This window comes from Callithrix jacchus, chromosome 4 (genome assembly GCF_049354715.1).
Source record: "Callithrix jacchus isolate 240 chromosome 4, calJac240_pri, whole genome shotgun sequence".
NCBI lineage: Eukaryota > Metazoa > Chordata > Mammalia > Primates > Cebidae > Callithrix > Callithrix jacchus.
This window is the reverse complement of record NC_133505.1, coordinates 27,277,131-27,289,457: the sequence shown is the minus strand read 5'-3', so window position 1 is coordinate 27,289,457 and position 12,327 is coordinate 27,277,131. Positions and strand designations below refer to the sequence as shown.

The 12,327-nt window shown below is 45.4% G+C and overlaps 1 protein-coding gene and 1 long non-coding RNA gene across 10 annotated transcripts in view; one reads left to right on the top strand and one right to left on the bottom strand.

Moving 5' to 3' along the window:
* Positions 1 to 12,327, bottom strand: part of SLC22A23 (solute carrier family 22 member 23) — a 188,189-nt gene that overhangs the window by 96,171 nt on the left and 79,691 nt on the right. The gene's annotated exons all lie outside the window — the stretch shown is intronic.
* On the top strand, positions 822 to 11,062 carry LOC118152805 (uncharacterized). Its single transcript, XR_013533803.1, has 2 exons — positions 822 to 3,775; positions 6,718 to 11,062. It is a non-coding gene; the product is annotated as an uncharacterized LOC118152805 (long non-coding RNA).

Genomic DNA, 12,327 nt, shown 5'->3' with positions numbered 1-12,327 from the left:
CCTGGTATTCTCTGGGCACCAGCTCTACATTCCAAAAGGACAGAGGACATGGGGCAGAGCCGGGGACTGGCTGATCCTCACAGGCATGAGTTGCCTCTGGGCACGGCAAAGGCATGAAGGACATTCTGGTGTGGTTGGTGGCCCCAAACAGTACTGACTTTATCTGGCCTGGCCCATGGGCCCACACAAGGGAAGGCTCTGGCATGGTCTGACATTTGCATCTTACCCAACAGAGCTTTTGCCTTCACTGTCTCCTGAGGCACTTTCCTGAGCTTCTCTGGGATGGGTCACAGGTAACAGAAAGCTCTTTATCCAGTCTGCACACAAATATGCAATGTTGTATTGCTTGGAAAGGAACGTCAAGTATCCTGATGGTGCCACCAGACACCTGCGCAGGGTTTCATAGCTTCAAAAACCTCTCTATTCATATGAGTGCATTTGATTTTCACGGCAACTAGGTAAGCTGGAAGAGGCACAATTCCCATGTTATACTTCAAGGAACCAACATCAGCTCTCTATAGTAAATCACCCAGTTACAGAGCTAAGAGAGTCTCAACTTTAAGACATGAATCCAGGTTTTCTGACTCTAGGACAAAGATTTTTTATATTTATTTCCTCCCTTAAAAAAATTCATTCCCTTCTTTAAAAAAAGTGAGGTCACACCCAGTGCAGGCTCCTTGGTCACACCATGTGATGAGATCACACCTGGCCCAGGGGCCCTGCTCATACCATGTGATGAGGTCACAGAGGAAGCACCTAAATTCAACACAGAGGTGAGTGAGGGCATCAGGAAGTGATCCTACTGCTGTGTTTCCAGGGTCAGTGAGAGGTCTCACGCATGCAGGGTGCAGCTGGAGGGAGCAGTTCGCTCCCAGCCGAGGCAGCCACACGGGAGCAAGAGGCACCTGGCAGGAGGAGCGTGGCATGGAGAGTGGCAGGAGATGAGCTGGTGCTGTCCACTATCTGGGACGTGTGGGCTCAGACTTGGAATCTGGCCTGGGGTCAGTCAGAGCTGCTGAGAGGACATGAAGCTGAAGAGTGATGCAGTGGGTCTGGGTTTGGAAAGCTCCACTCTGGTGGTAGGGGTGGACAGGGGGTAGGGGGACGGCAAAAAGGTGCCGAGGTCCCTGGAATGATCTGAGCCCCAGGGTGCCAACGGGACATTAAAGGGCGGAGAGAATGAGGCACAGGTGTCGGCAGTATAGTTTGTTAACTAATAAACGGCTCTATGGCTGGGCATGGTGGCTCACACCTGTAATCTCTGCACTTTGGGAGGCTGAAGTGGGCAGATCACCTCAAGTGAGGAGTTTGAGATCAGCCTGGCCAACATGGTGAAACTCTATCTGCTAAAAATACAAAAATTAGCCAGGCATGGTGGCATGTGCGTATAATTTCAGCTACTGGGGAGGCTGAGGCAGGAGAATCGCTTGAACCCGGGAGGCGGAGGTTGCAGTGAGCCAAGATTGCACCACTGCACTGACCTCTGTTGTTTGTGTAATTTGGGAAGACACAGGAAGAGACTATAGTGAAGCTGCTTTGACACAGAACAGAATTCTAAAATACTGGCTTGTAGATCCAGTTGTCAGGCACTCTGGTGTTGCTGAGCCTGACTGTTTAGGCGCTGGGGACGCAGCAGTGGGCAGACCCGGTGCCCTCACATAGCACATTCTCTATTTAACAGTGTTTCTGGCCAAGAGCTAACACTAAAGATCACAAATTAGACCTGTAACTCTGGAAATGATCCTCCTGGATTTTCCAGGATAATCTGCTAAAAAGAAATTCTTTTTTTGTTGTTATAATAGACAAGGGTTGAACTACATGTTTTTTTTCCCTAAAAATGTTAAAACATTAAAAAAACAGTCATCATGTCTTTAATGCAAGCATCCTTAACCTTAAGTTTATTGGAAACATCGGTAGCAAAAGGGAAAACAAAACCAGAAAACTTTATCTTCTAGCCAACATACTTCATTAACCAAAGACACGTTAGTTTCTGTTATTCACTTAATTTCTCTCTGGCTCCTTTAACTTCTCACAGCAATGATGCATGCATTGGAGTGTGCATGGCATCACCCATCAGCAGAAAACACAGTGGAGGGGTCATGGGAGTCAGCACCAGAAAAAGAAGGGTGTGAGGTACGATGCCCTATGGTCCACCTTGTGAGCCATGGCGTTCTCCTCTGTTAAATGGTGTTAATTATTTAGCTTGCAGTGTTGTGGGTTAATACATGCTCAGTCCCTCACACAGTTCCTGACTCAACAAACTGCTTCCTATTTTATTATCACCACCAGTAGTATATGCGAACTACCTTTTCCTGAGTTACTGCTACTCAAGCTATCTGTGGAAAATACTTCTATACGATCTATGTAATTGCTGAAGTTCATAAAACTTGACAGACCACTTTCATCCACTAAACTTCAGTCTGAAATATCAGCCTCAGAGAATGACTAAAGCACAGAGCTTAATAATTTACCTCCTGACCACATGCCCAGCAGAAGCCAGCATGAACCTTGGACAGGCAGGATCCTAGCAAGCGGGGGCAGGACCTAGTTCAAGCAAGTGGCCTCTGTTGCCTATCCCATCCTCCACTCAAAATGAAAACTCAGTTGATTTTTATCAGTGTTACTCAACTCCCCTGGCAGAAATCATTTTCCTCCAGAAGGAAGGGCAGGGGGGATTAATGCCAGGTCTTAGGCAGTGAGCAGATGAACAGTGTGCAAACATGGCAATCAGTCATTGCAGGCACCCCACCAACTCCTGATGCCTTCTGTCTCCACCAAACATCTGCTCGCAAACCTTTAGAGGGAAGTGCATGTGTATTTTGAAGGAAATGCTCTTTTCCCTGGAGCTTTCTGCTTCTCTGAGGTTATAATTGCATTAGTGGCAAGAGCATCAGTCTCACGGCCTTTAGAAGGTCAAAGCACATTTCTCAAACAATCCAGAAATCAAATTTTTGAGGCAGGATAAAGGATCAGGCTGGTTCAGTTAGTTGGGTATTCAAAGCCTATTCTTTGGCCATCACTGAAAACGTCTCTTTCTTCCTTTTTGCTTGTGCTTTACTGTGTAATGGGAAATGTCTATTTCAAGATGCTATCATCTTGGGCATTAGCAAGGTAGATGTGATGGTGCCTACAGGGTTGTTCTCCCATCGTCCCTGCCCTAGGAACAGTCTTCTGCAGTATCTGTATCTCACTCCTTGATGCCCCCCAAAATCAGTGCAGGCATGTGGCAGCCTGGCCAGGACCGAGATGCATCTGGATCTCAGAGAGTGCATGGAAGGGGCCAGGCAGCTTCTCTATGACTTTACAGTCTGGGGATGAAAACACTCATGCTCCCATTGCACAGAGGAGGAACCTGAGGGACATAAGTTAGGTTTCCTAAAGTCAAAGCTTATAGTGGCAGTAGAAGGGCTTAGAGTGAATTCTAGGTGAGGTTTTCCAGTGGCTTCTATGTAGAAGAACTCCTATTTGTTAGCACTTAAAGACTAGTCACATGAAATAAAAAAGGAACCAGCCTCCATCAGTGCAGCCAATGACCCTGACTGGGACTCAGATCAGTAACAATGGTTCCTTCTGCTTAGTACAGGGAAGAACCCCGACACTGGACTCTGTGCTTTTCTTGCTGGGTCAAGTCTCATTTTCCTGAACACTGAGTCCTCTCTCCTGTCACAGCCTCATCAAGAAATGTCCATCTCTGCGTCTTCACCAGTGGACCAAGAGGCCCAGCACCCATCACTGGACTTGGGCAAGTCAAAGTGACTGAAGGCAGAGAGCAAAGGTGGGTGGCCTTGGGCTAGGAAGTCACAACCACTCACTTCCCACCCTTATGGAGAGTGTTTTCTGGAAACAGGTGTATTTGAATCCTTGGCCCTATATGACAAAGGGTTGATGGCATCTGCATCTCGGGGATATGCTCCCCTTCCCAGCCCCTCACACCCTGCTCTTCCACATGATCCCGGTGCATGCGAGGATGCAGGCCAGGCTTCCCTGTGAGGCCTTTGCATCCCATGCCCAACCCTGGGACCTGCTCCTTGGCCATGTAATTTTCACCTGGGATCCATGAATGTGTTCATGGATATCAGAGGCCTCTGTAACTTCATGTGAAACCTCTATGCACATGTACATGTGTGTGTAAGAGATACGTGCTTTTGCAGGTGAGGGACTTGTAGCTGCCATCAAATTCTGGAAGGGGGTCTCTGACCCAAAAATATTCCTAAGATTCAGAAGTACTGCCTTAACAGGAGCTTTTGCTTCTGTCAAACTGGCCACATTTCAACATAAACTGGGTCAGAGTGTTGAAAAGCTGAAAAAGCTAAGGATGGGCAATTTAATTTTAAGATTTCAGGGAAATTAAAACCAATCCTCCAATGCAATAAGTTATGGAAAAAAAAAACAATCCAATAGAATGGGGAATCACAAACTGTGAGAGGGATGTGGGGGAGCAAGAACGGCATGAGTGGGGGAAGACAGCAAGGTTTGACAGAGACACCAAGCAGGAGGGGAAGTCCTATCAGGCCAGGCAGCAGCATCCGCTTTCCAAGATGTGAGTTGCCAGGAAGGAGGGTTCGTTATGCAGCCTGTTTAGGCTGCACACCAGTTCCTATTTTTACTTAAACCTATAAAAATGACTATATGGCAAGGAAGAACCTGCTGACACACCAGAATTGCTCAGAGTGATGAGCTAATTAAAATTCGATGGTTTTTCCCAGAGATGGCTCTATTTTTTAACCTAATTCTGACTGTCACTACAGTGTGAGGTTTATTTTTTTTAATGAAAATATTTTTTCCCTTCTTAATATTCTCATGAATAATTTAGCCTGGTTTACAATTCCTCGTCTTCTTCAAGCATTTTGTCTGAAGATGTGGTAACCTTCCTAGGCAGAAGGAACTGGTAAAAACCATGTGAATTCTTGCCCGCCCCCTGCCCCCCCTGCCACAGTTAAACCTAAAGGGTTAAAAAAAAAAATGATGGCACAAAAAGGATTATAGCCTTAGCATTCTAAAAGTCACCGTCACCTCCTTATAATTTTTCTACAACCTTTGTTCAAGGTAGTATCCATATCCACATGTTTTCTAAAAGTCCATGGATAACTGATTAGAAGTAATGGAATAGGTAGTGGTTCAGGCCTGTAATCCCAGCACTTTGGGAGGCCAAGGCAGGTGGATCAGCTGAGATCAGAAGTTTGAAACAAGCCTGGCCAATATGTGAAACCCCATCTCTACAAAAATTGGGTGGTCGTGGTGGCACATGCCTGTAATTCCAGCTACTCAGAAGGCTGAGGCAGGAGAATCGCTTGAACCTGGCAGGCGGAGGTTGCAGTGAGCCAAGATCATGTCACTGCACTCTAGCCTGGATGCCACAGTGAGACTCCATCTCAAAAAGAAAAAAAGGTAATGGAAGAAACATACGTTTAGGTTCTCACTTATAGGGACCCTGGACTAGTCCACACAAGCATTTTAACCCAAAAACTGTTGACATACTTCATGCTTAGAACGTGTGCACACACATTTATAAACATGGCTTGTTTTAGAAATGGTTTTCAATGAATCTTAAGCATGATTATTTTTTCTTGTGAAAATTTCCCTTACATGTAGGTATGTCTCCACATTCAAGAGAAAAACTAATAAGCAAAAATTCACTGTGCTGTAACCATAACTAATATTTGTTGAGAATCACACTTCTCTTTTGGGAGGAAGAGGCAAACTATAAGAGAATAGATCCAATTTTATCGAGGATGGTTATTAGAGAATCAGCTACAATAGACTTTGCTGAATTTCACTTTATGGAATATACATTTCCATTGAATGAATTCCTGGTTGGGAATCTTTTTCCCCTAAATTTATTTTTTCCTGGGATTTTCTTTTAAAAAACAAAAAGTGGGGCCAGGCACTTTGGGAGGCCGAGATGGGTGGGTCATGAGGTCAGGAGTTCAAGACCAGCCTGGCCAACATGGTAAAACCCTGTCTGTACTAAAAATACCAAAATTAGCTGGGCATGATGGTGGGTGCCTGAAATCCCAGCTACTTGGGAAGCTGAGGCAGGAGAATCACTTGAAACCAGAAGGTGGAGGCTGCAGTGAGCTAAGACGGTAGCACTGTACTCCAGCCTGGGCAACAGAGCAAAAAAAAAAAAAGGCAAAAAGCCTTTTAAGAATTATGTTTCTATGGGAAATGACTGAAAGGGAAATTATTTAACAACACCACCAAAATGCATGAAGCAAGCTTTGGAGAGCCTCGACTGCGGGTCTCCGAGGAACTGTGAGGCTCACGGGCAGCAGGGGTGCATAGGCCTTCACAGGGCAGGTGGCTTGCGCCTGGTTCCCACTTTCTACAAAGTTTTCTCTGCACAGGTGTGGAAAGCAAGGCATACTCCCACTGGAGACAAAGCCTCCAGGTGTGCTGCAATGGCCATCTTTGCTGCTCTTAGGCTGCCGCAGCCACAGATACACAAACAGCCCTTGAGCTGGCAGCCAGGTGGCCTATGGGGTAGCTTGTACCTAGCCCCTTCAGCGTGCAGTGGTGGGACCTCCTGGCTCCCCTCAGTGCCTCTCACCTGACTCAGGCCCATGTGCCCTAGTCCAGCTCAAACTCCAAGTTGAGCAAGTCCTCACGATGACCTTGAGTGCACCTACCCCTGCTTCCCTTGTACACATTTAATGCAGAGAAAACGTAGATTGTGGTTTGGCTTCAATAACTTGATTGATCTCTTAAAACCAATAGGACTTTCAAAGCCAGGACATCATGACTCACTTCTCCTCAGAGCTGCCGAGGGGTATCTGAACAACTGAACACCACTGTCACCGGCGTTGGCCCTGCCATGGCATAGGAGGCCTTCTAAGGGCTGATAAGCAGAGATTACTAAGTGTTCAATTTCCTGAAAACATCTCCTACCTGAGATTTATTTACCATTCAGCTGCTCCCGGCAATGTGGCCTTGTTCTTCAGAATCACTTTACTTTACTTAATCTCCAAGAGAGATCGCAACATAAATATGAGCTTACTTGGAAAGAGCCTTGGAGAGCCTCTGTACCATGCTTTCTTCCCCTTGAGCGGACGAGCATTTTATTTTGATGTTTATCTGGTGCCATGGTAACTTCCATGACTTGAAATTTACTTTTCAGACTTAGAAGTGAGGACAGAAAGTCATTTTAGCAAATAATTATTGAGTACCTATCAAACATGGAAGAGAAGATGAATAAGACATTGCTTTTCTCAAATGGGCACAAGTCAGAGTGCCAATGGCTAGACTAGAAATCTGCAAACTTTTCCAGAAAAGAAGCCAAATGGCAACTATTTCAGGTGTTGCAGGCCACATGGCGTCTGCTGCTAGAGAGCAATAGCCACCATAGACTATATAAGTGAACGATTTCCAGGGCTGTGTTCCAATAAAACTTTATTTGTGGACATCGAATTGGAAATTTCCTAAATTTCTGTGTGTCACAAAACATTGAACTTTTTATTTTTTCTCAACTGTTCGAAAATGTAAAAACCAGTCAGAGCTTGCAGGCAGCTATGAAAATAGGCAGCTGGCCAACTTTGGCCAATGGGTGGGGACTTAGACTCCCGGATGGACCCTCAGGTCTGCCCCTTACCAGCTCTATGCGGGGAGGGGAGTTGCCTGAACTTCCTGAACCTGTTTTCTCATCTGCAAAATAGAGACGAAAATCTTTGTCTTGTGAGTTCTAAGAATTAGATACTGAAACACAGAAAACACTGATGAATGTTAGTGGATCTCCTTCCTTGATGATGATAACGATAACTAACCCTCTTGAACACTTATTTCCTGCCAGGCACTGTGTTAAGTGCTACATACTTTTTACAGTATTTTATCTAACCTAAGATGCCATTGATTTTAAGATGCACCATTATTGAATGTACCACCAAGAAAGAAAAAGCTGCCAGTTAACCTCTGATGCAGCATCGATTGTAAGATTCTGATTCACAAATGCCCAAGAGTATGTGTGTTTTGGAGGATGCATCTTAGAATCAATACAATATGGTATTTTCTTTAATCCCACAGTCATCCCAGGAGGTAGGTACTCTCATCATCCCGAATTTACAGCTGAGGAAGGTGAGGAACAGTTTCTAGCCCATGCTTAAACAGCTAGGAAGTATCCATGCTGAGACCGTGAACCTGGGCAACCTAGTCCAGGATCTGAGCTCTGCCTCAAGGGCACAGGCTCCTGTGAGAAGGCTGGACCACCTGGGACTCTGAATATGCAAGGGAAGGGAGAGAAAGTCTGAAACAGGGTGAACACTACCAGGCCAGTAAATCTCATCCCTCTGGTGTTTCAAAGTAGGGTATGAATGCAGTAACAGATAACAGGGATTTGAAAATGTGTAATCAAAGTGGCAAGATGCATGAAGGTCTAAGCCTGCAGGTTCCTTCTGATGGCTGTGCTGGGAAGGGAGGATGGGAGTAGATGCTGACAGCGTGTAATGTGGACAGAGCAGGGCATGAGGAGGAGCCCAGGGAGATCTTTCTTACACTTGAGCTTTCCTGTCCTGTGTGGAAGGAACACATGTGGGCTGTGGAGTTCAGGGGCCAGAGACAAGCCTGCAGCTCTGTCATGTACTGGCAGCGTGGCCTGAGAAAACTTCGGCTCTCCCACCCCCACCTGTGTGTCTCCCATCCTCTCATGCACAGGGCCATCAGCATGGACTCCAGCCTCCCAGCTCAGCTGTGAGCAGGAGGTGAGACCATGAGCATCCCAGAGAGCTGGAGCACAGCCTGGACATTCAGTGAGCCTCAGGGCACGCAAGGCATAGGGCAATCTAGACTAACATTCTCTTCCAAATTCCGACTTGTTTTTATTTCACAATGTCCATCTCAAATCTCTCTTTCTGTTCATTATATTTCATCAACAAACATGTATAAAATACTTAAAATATGCTAAGTGAGAGTCAGGATTCTTGCTGTAAAACTCCAATTAGCCAAAAGCTTACCCAGTCCGTACCTTCAGCCTACGTTACTGTGTAGGAAAGAATTAGCTCAGCAGTCTTGAGACTGCTCTCCTCAGGAAGACTTGCTTGCAAGGCTGGCTACGGCTGGCATCTGGGAAGTTGGATTCCAGAAGGGTTCCCACCATCCCCTAACTGATCTTCCCTATGATGTCTCACAAGCAATGTGGATTGTGCCAAGCACCTGCTTTCCTTCTGGGAGTCTGGGATTTTGGCATGCACCAGGCAGCCTGTGCCTGTATGACCAGTCCGGCAAAACCCCCGGGCACCAAGTCTGTAGCAAGATTCCCTGGTAGACAGCCCTGGACATGTGTTGTCACAGTCCCATGCGGGAGAAGTCAGCATATCCTGTGTGACTCCACCAGGAGAGGACTCTTAGAAGCTGTGTCTGGTTTCCTCTAGACTTTGCCCCATCTGCCTTTTTGCTTTGCTGACTTTGCTCTGTGTCCTTTTGCTGTAATAAATCATAGCCATGCATACAACTATATGCCAAGTGCTGTGAGTCCCATTTATTCAGCCAACCTGGGAGTGGTCTTGGGGACCTCTGATGCAGCCCTCCTCAGACAATTCATTTTAAAATACTGTTCTTCTGCAGTAGTGCTATGTGAGGCATAGGAAGGCCTGGGGGAGAGGGGGAGGGCTCTGACTATTCCCATCCTAAATCAAAAGAAGAAGAAGAAGCTGGGAAGAAAAAGAGGAGAAAGAAGAGAAGAAAAAGAAAGAAGAAGAAGAAAGAAGGAAAAAGAAGAGGAGGAAGCAGCAGCAGCAGCAGGTCATCTATCCTTCCACTCAGTGTTGACCAAGCACCCATTACACACTCAGGGCACACTGTGATCGCTGCCCTTCAGAAAGTTAGAGTCAAGTAAACAAGGCAGCAATGGAGATGATGATGACGGCAGTAACAGTGAACACTGGACACTTACCTGGTGCCTACTACATGCCAGGCACTGTCCTAAGCACTTTGACGTTAACTTCAGTAATCCTCATGGCAACCTTGGGAGGCAGGTATTATTGTTATCTCCATCTTTACAGATGAGAAAGCTGAGCACAAAAAGGTTAAGTATCTGCCCAAGGTCACAAGGCTAATTATCAACAACACATCCTCTGGTTTCAAAATCTCAGTTCTTAACCTCATACCGCCTCTCTTCTGGACACACAGAGAGGTCTACACTAGTATAAACACAGGCCCAACTTTACCTGCATCTTTTTCTTTTTTAAACAGCATTTATGACATCCTCCCTAGCACCAGAATGATTTGTGTGCAAGTCTGAATGCCCATGCTGGGCTATTAGCTGTGTGTCCAGGGTCAAGCCTGGTGCATCTTTGAGTCCCCTCCCTGGCACCATGCACATGGTAAGCAGTCATACGCCAGCAGGGTGGATGAGAATAACCACTAGGGACTGGGAGGCCTGTGATGACAGGCAGCAGGAAACACATGGACGCTGAGGTGGATCCCGAAGGTAAATCCTGGAGAGTCAGAAGGGAAAACAAGCAATCTAATGACGGCAACAGCATGAGCGAAGGGCTGGAGCCAGCAATGACCGCGGAAAGTTGAGGAGCTGAAGGAACGTTGGCTGGAATAAAAGCATGCTTTGGAGAAACTGGGTGGAACGAAACTATGATGACCTGTAAGTAAAAAGTGAAAAAGTCTGAAAGTAATTGGCAGCCAGCGAGAAAGAAAGTGACTATAATGAAAGTGAGGATATGGGAAGATGAATCTGGGGGCAGAAGAGAAGGATGGCTTAGCTGGGCCAAAGCCCCGAAGCAGAGCAAGGAGCTCACAAGTTGCCGCCGGAATCTCAGCACAATGTCCCCCAGCACAGCCAGCCCTGGGGGCAGACCAAATCCAAAACTGGAGGCGGTTTCGGAGCTAGATCTGTCCACGTAAGACCTCGGAGAACCATCGCTGATGTTCTTTCCTACTTTATCCCTTTAGGATTCTAATAGATTTAGGTTAGAATTTGGGTGGTGGCTATGGTTTTTAAGAACCATTTCTAAAGAGAAAACTGATGGACCCCGGTAGTAATTAACAGTGGCAGGGGTCTATGAAGAGTAAATGCAGAAAACTGAGTGAAAAATGTGCTGATGATGGAAGTAAGGACGTCTTGGAAGAAAATCCAAACACATTCTTTATTTCACACAAAATTATGCAGAAAGGAAAACAATCATCTCAATAGCTATAAGAAGTGAGACTTTCAATGACAATAAGCTACAGGAAGAAAAAAATTAGCAGAAAAAATTACCAACAAGCCTACAAAAGAAATGGACCAGCTGATAGTTGGTTTATGCACCTCTATTCATCATTTAACATTTTCAGTACTCCCAGATTCAAAACAAACCACCTCCTGTCAAAGTATTGCTTAGAAACTGCTGTGGAGTCTGATGAATTCTCATGATTATATCTGACAACATTCTGTGTTTTGAAATGGAATATCAGCTACTGACCCTCAGGAAGCTAATAGCTTTTCAATGTATTCAGCACAGATATGCGTCCAACTAAACCATTCTCTGACTACTGCAGTGGTGCACTACGGTGAGCTTTATTGCCAGAATCAATGTGGGCTGGTGGGCTTGCACTGAGGCCATCACTGTGGGCAGGGACACGAGTTCTGGGGAGAAACTGCTCAACCCATTTTCAGCAGACGTAATTTACTGCTTTGTGTACAGTCTCTCTCTTCAGGGAGGGAATTTAAAGCCTCCAATGTGTATATATGTGTTGAATATACAAGATGAGTATTAAACATGACAGGATAAGCACTTTTGCAATTGGCCCCCTTCCAGTTAATCACCTTGTCTTGGACACATGTACTTGGTCACTACTGGCAAAGACCAATTTCTGGTTTAATGGGGGCATAAAGAAGAGATTCAGATACAAATGTCTATCTATCAGCTGTCTCTATTATTAAAATATTCCCCTCAGAGGAAAACATATGCCTATTCTGCTTACTTGAAGTTGCTTTTTAAGTAGTTGGCAAATTAGGAATTTTAATAGTAGAAATAAATTCATTTGGTACCGTGTGTATTTCAATTCTATTTCTAGAAGGCATTAGAAAGCCTCTTCCATATTTCATTTTTGAATATTTTATGGCCATATACATTTCTTTGGAAAAACACATTGCCTTTGAGGCAATAATGATCCTGCAGATTTTATTAAACAATCGTGCCAGCAAGAGCATATTGGTAAATACTAATGCTGGCTTCAGAATAAAAGGTTTATTGTGCAGTCATTGCAGAGCACTATCCATTAGCGAGAAACCAGACTGAAGACTGGACATTCAGCCACTGCCGCCTCCTTCTTCATTTCACCGTCTGATTTGAACAACGCATCTGCCCATTGCTGTGCCTCAGCCACAGAAGGCCAACTCTACAT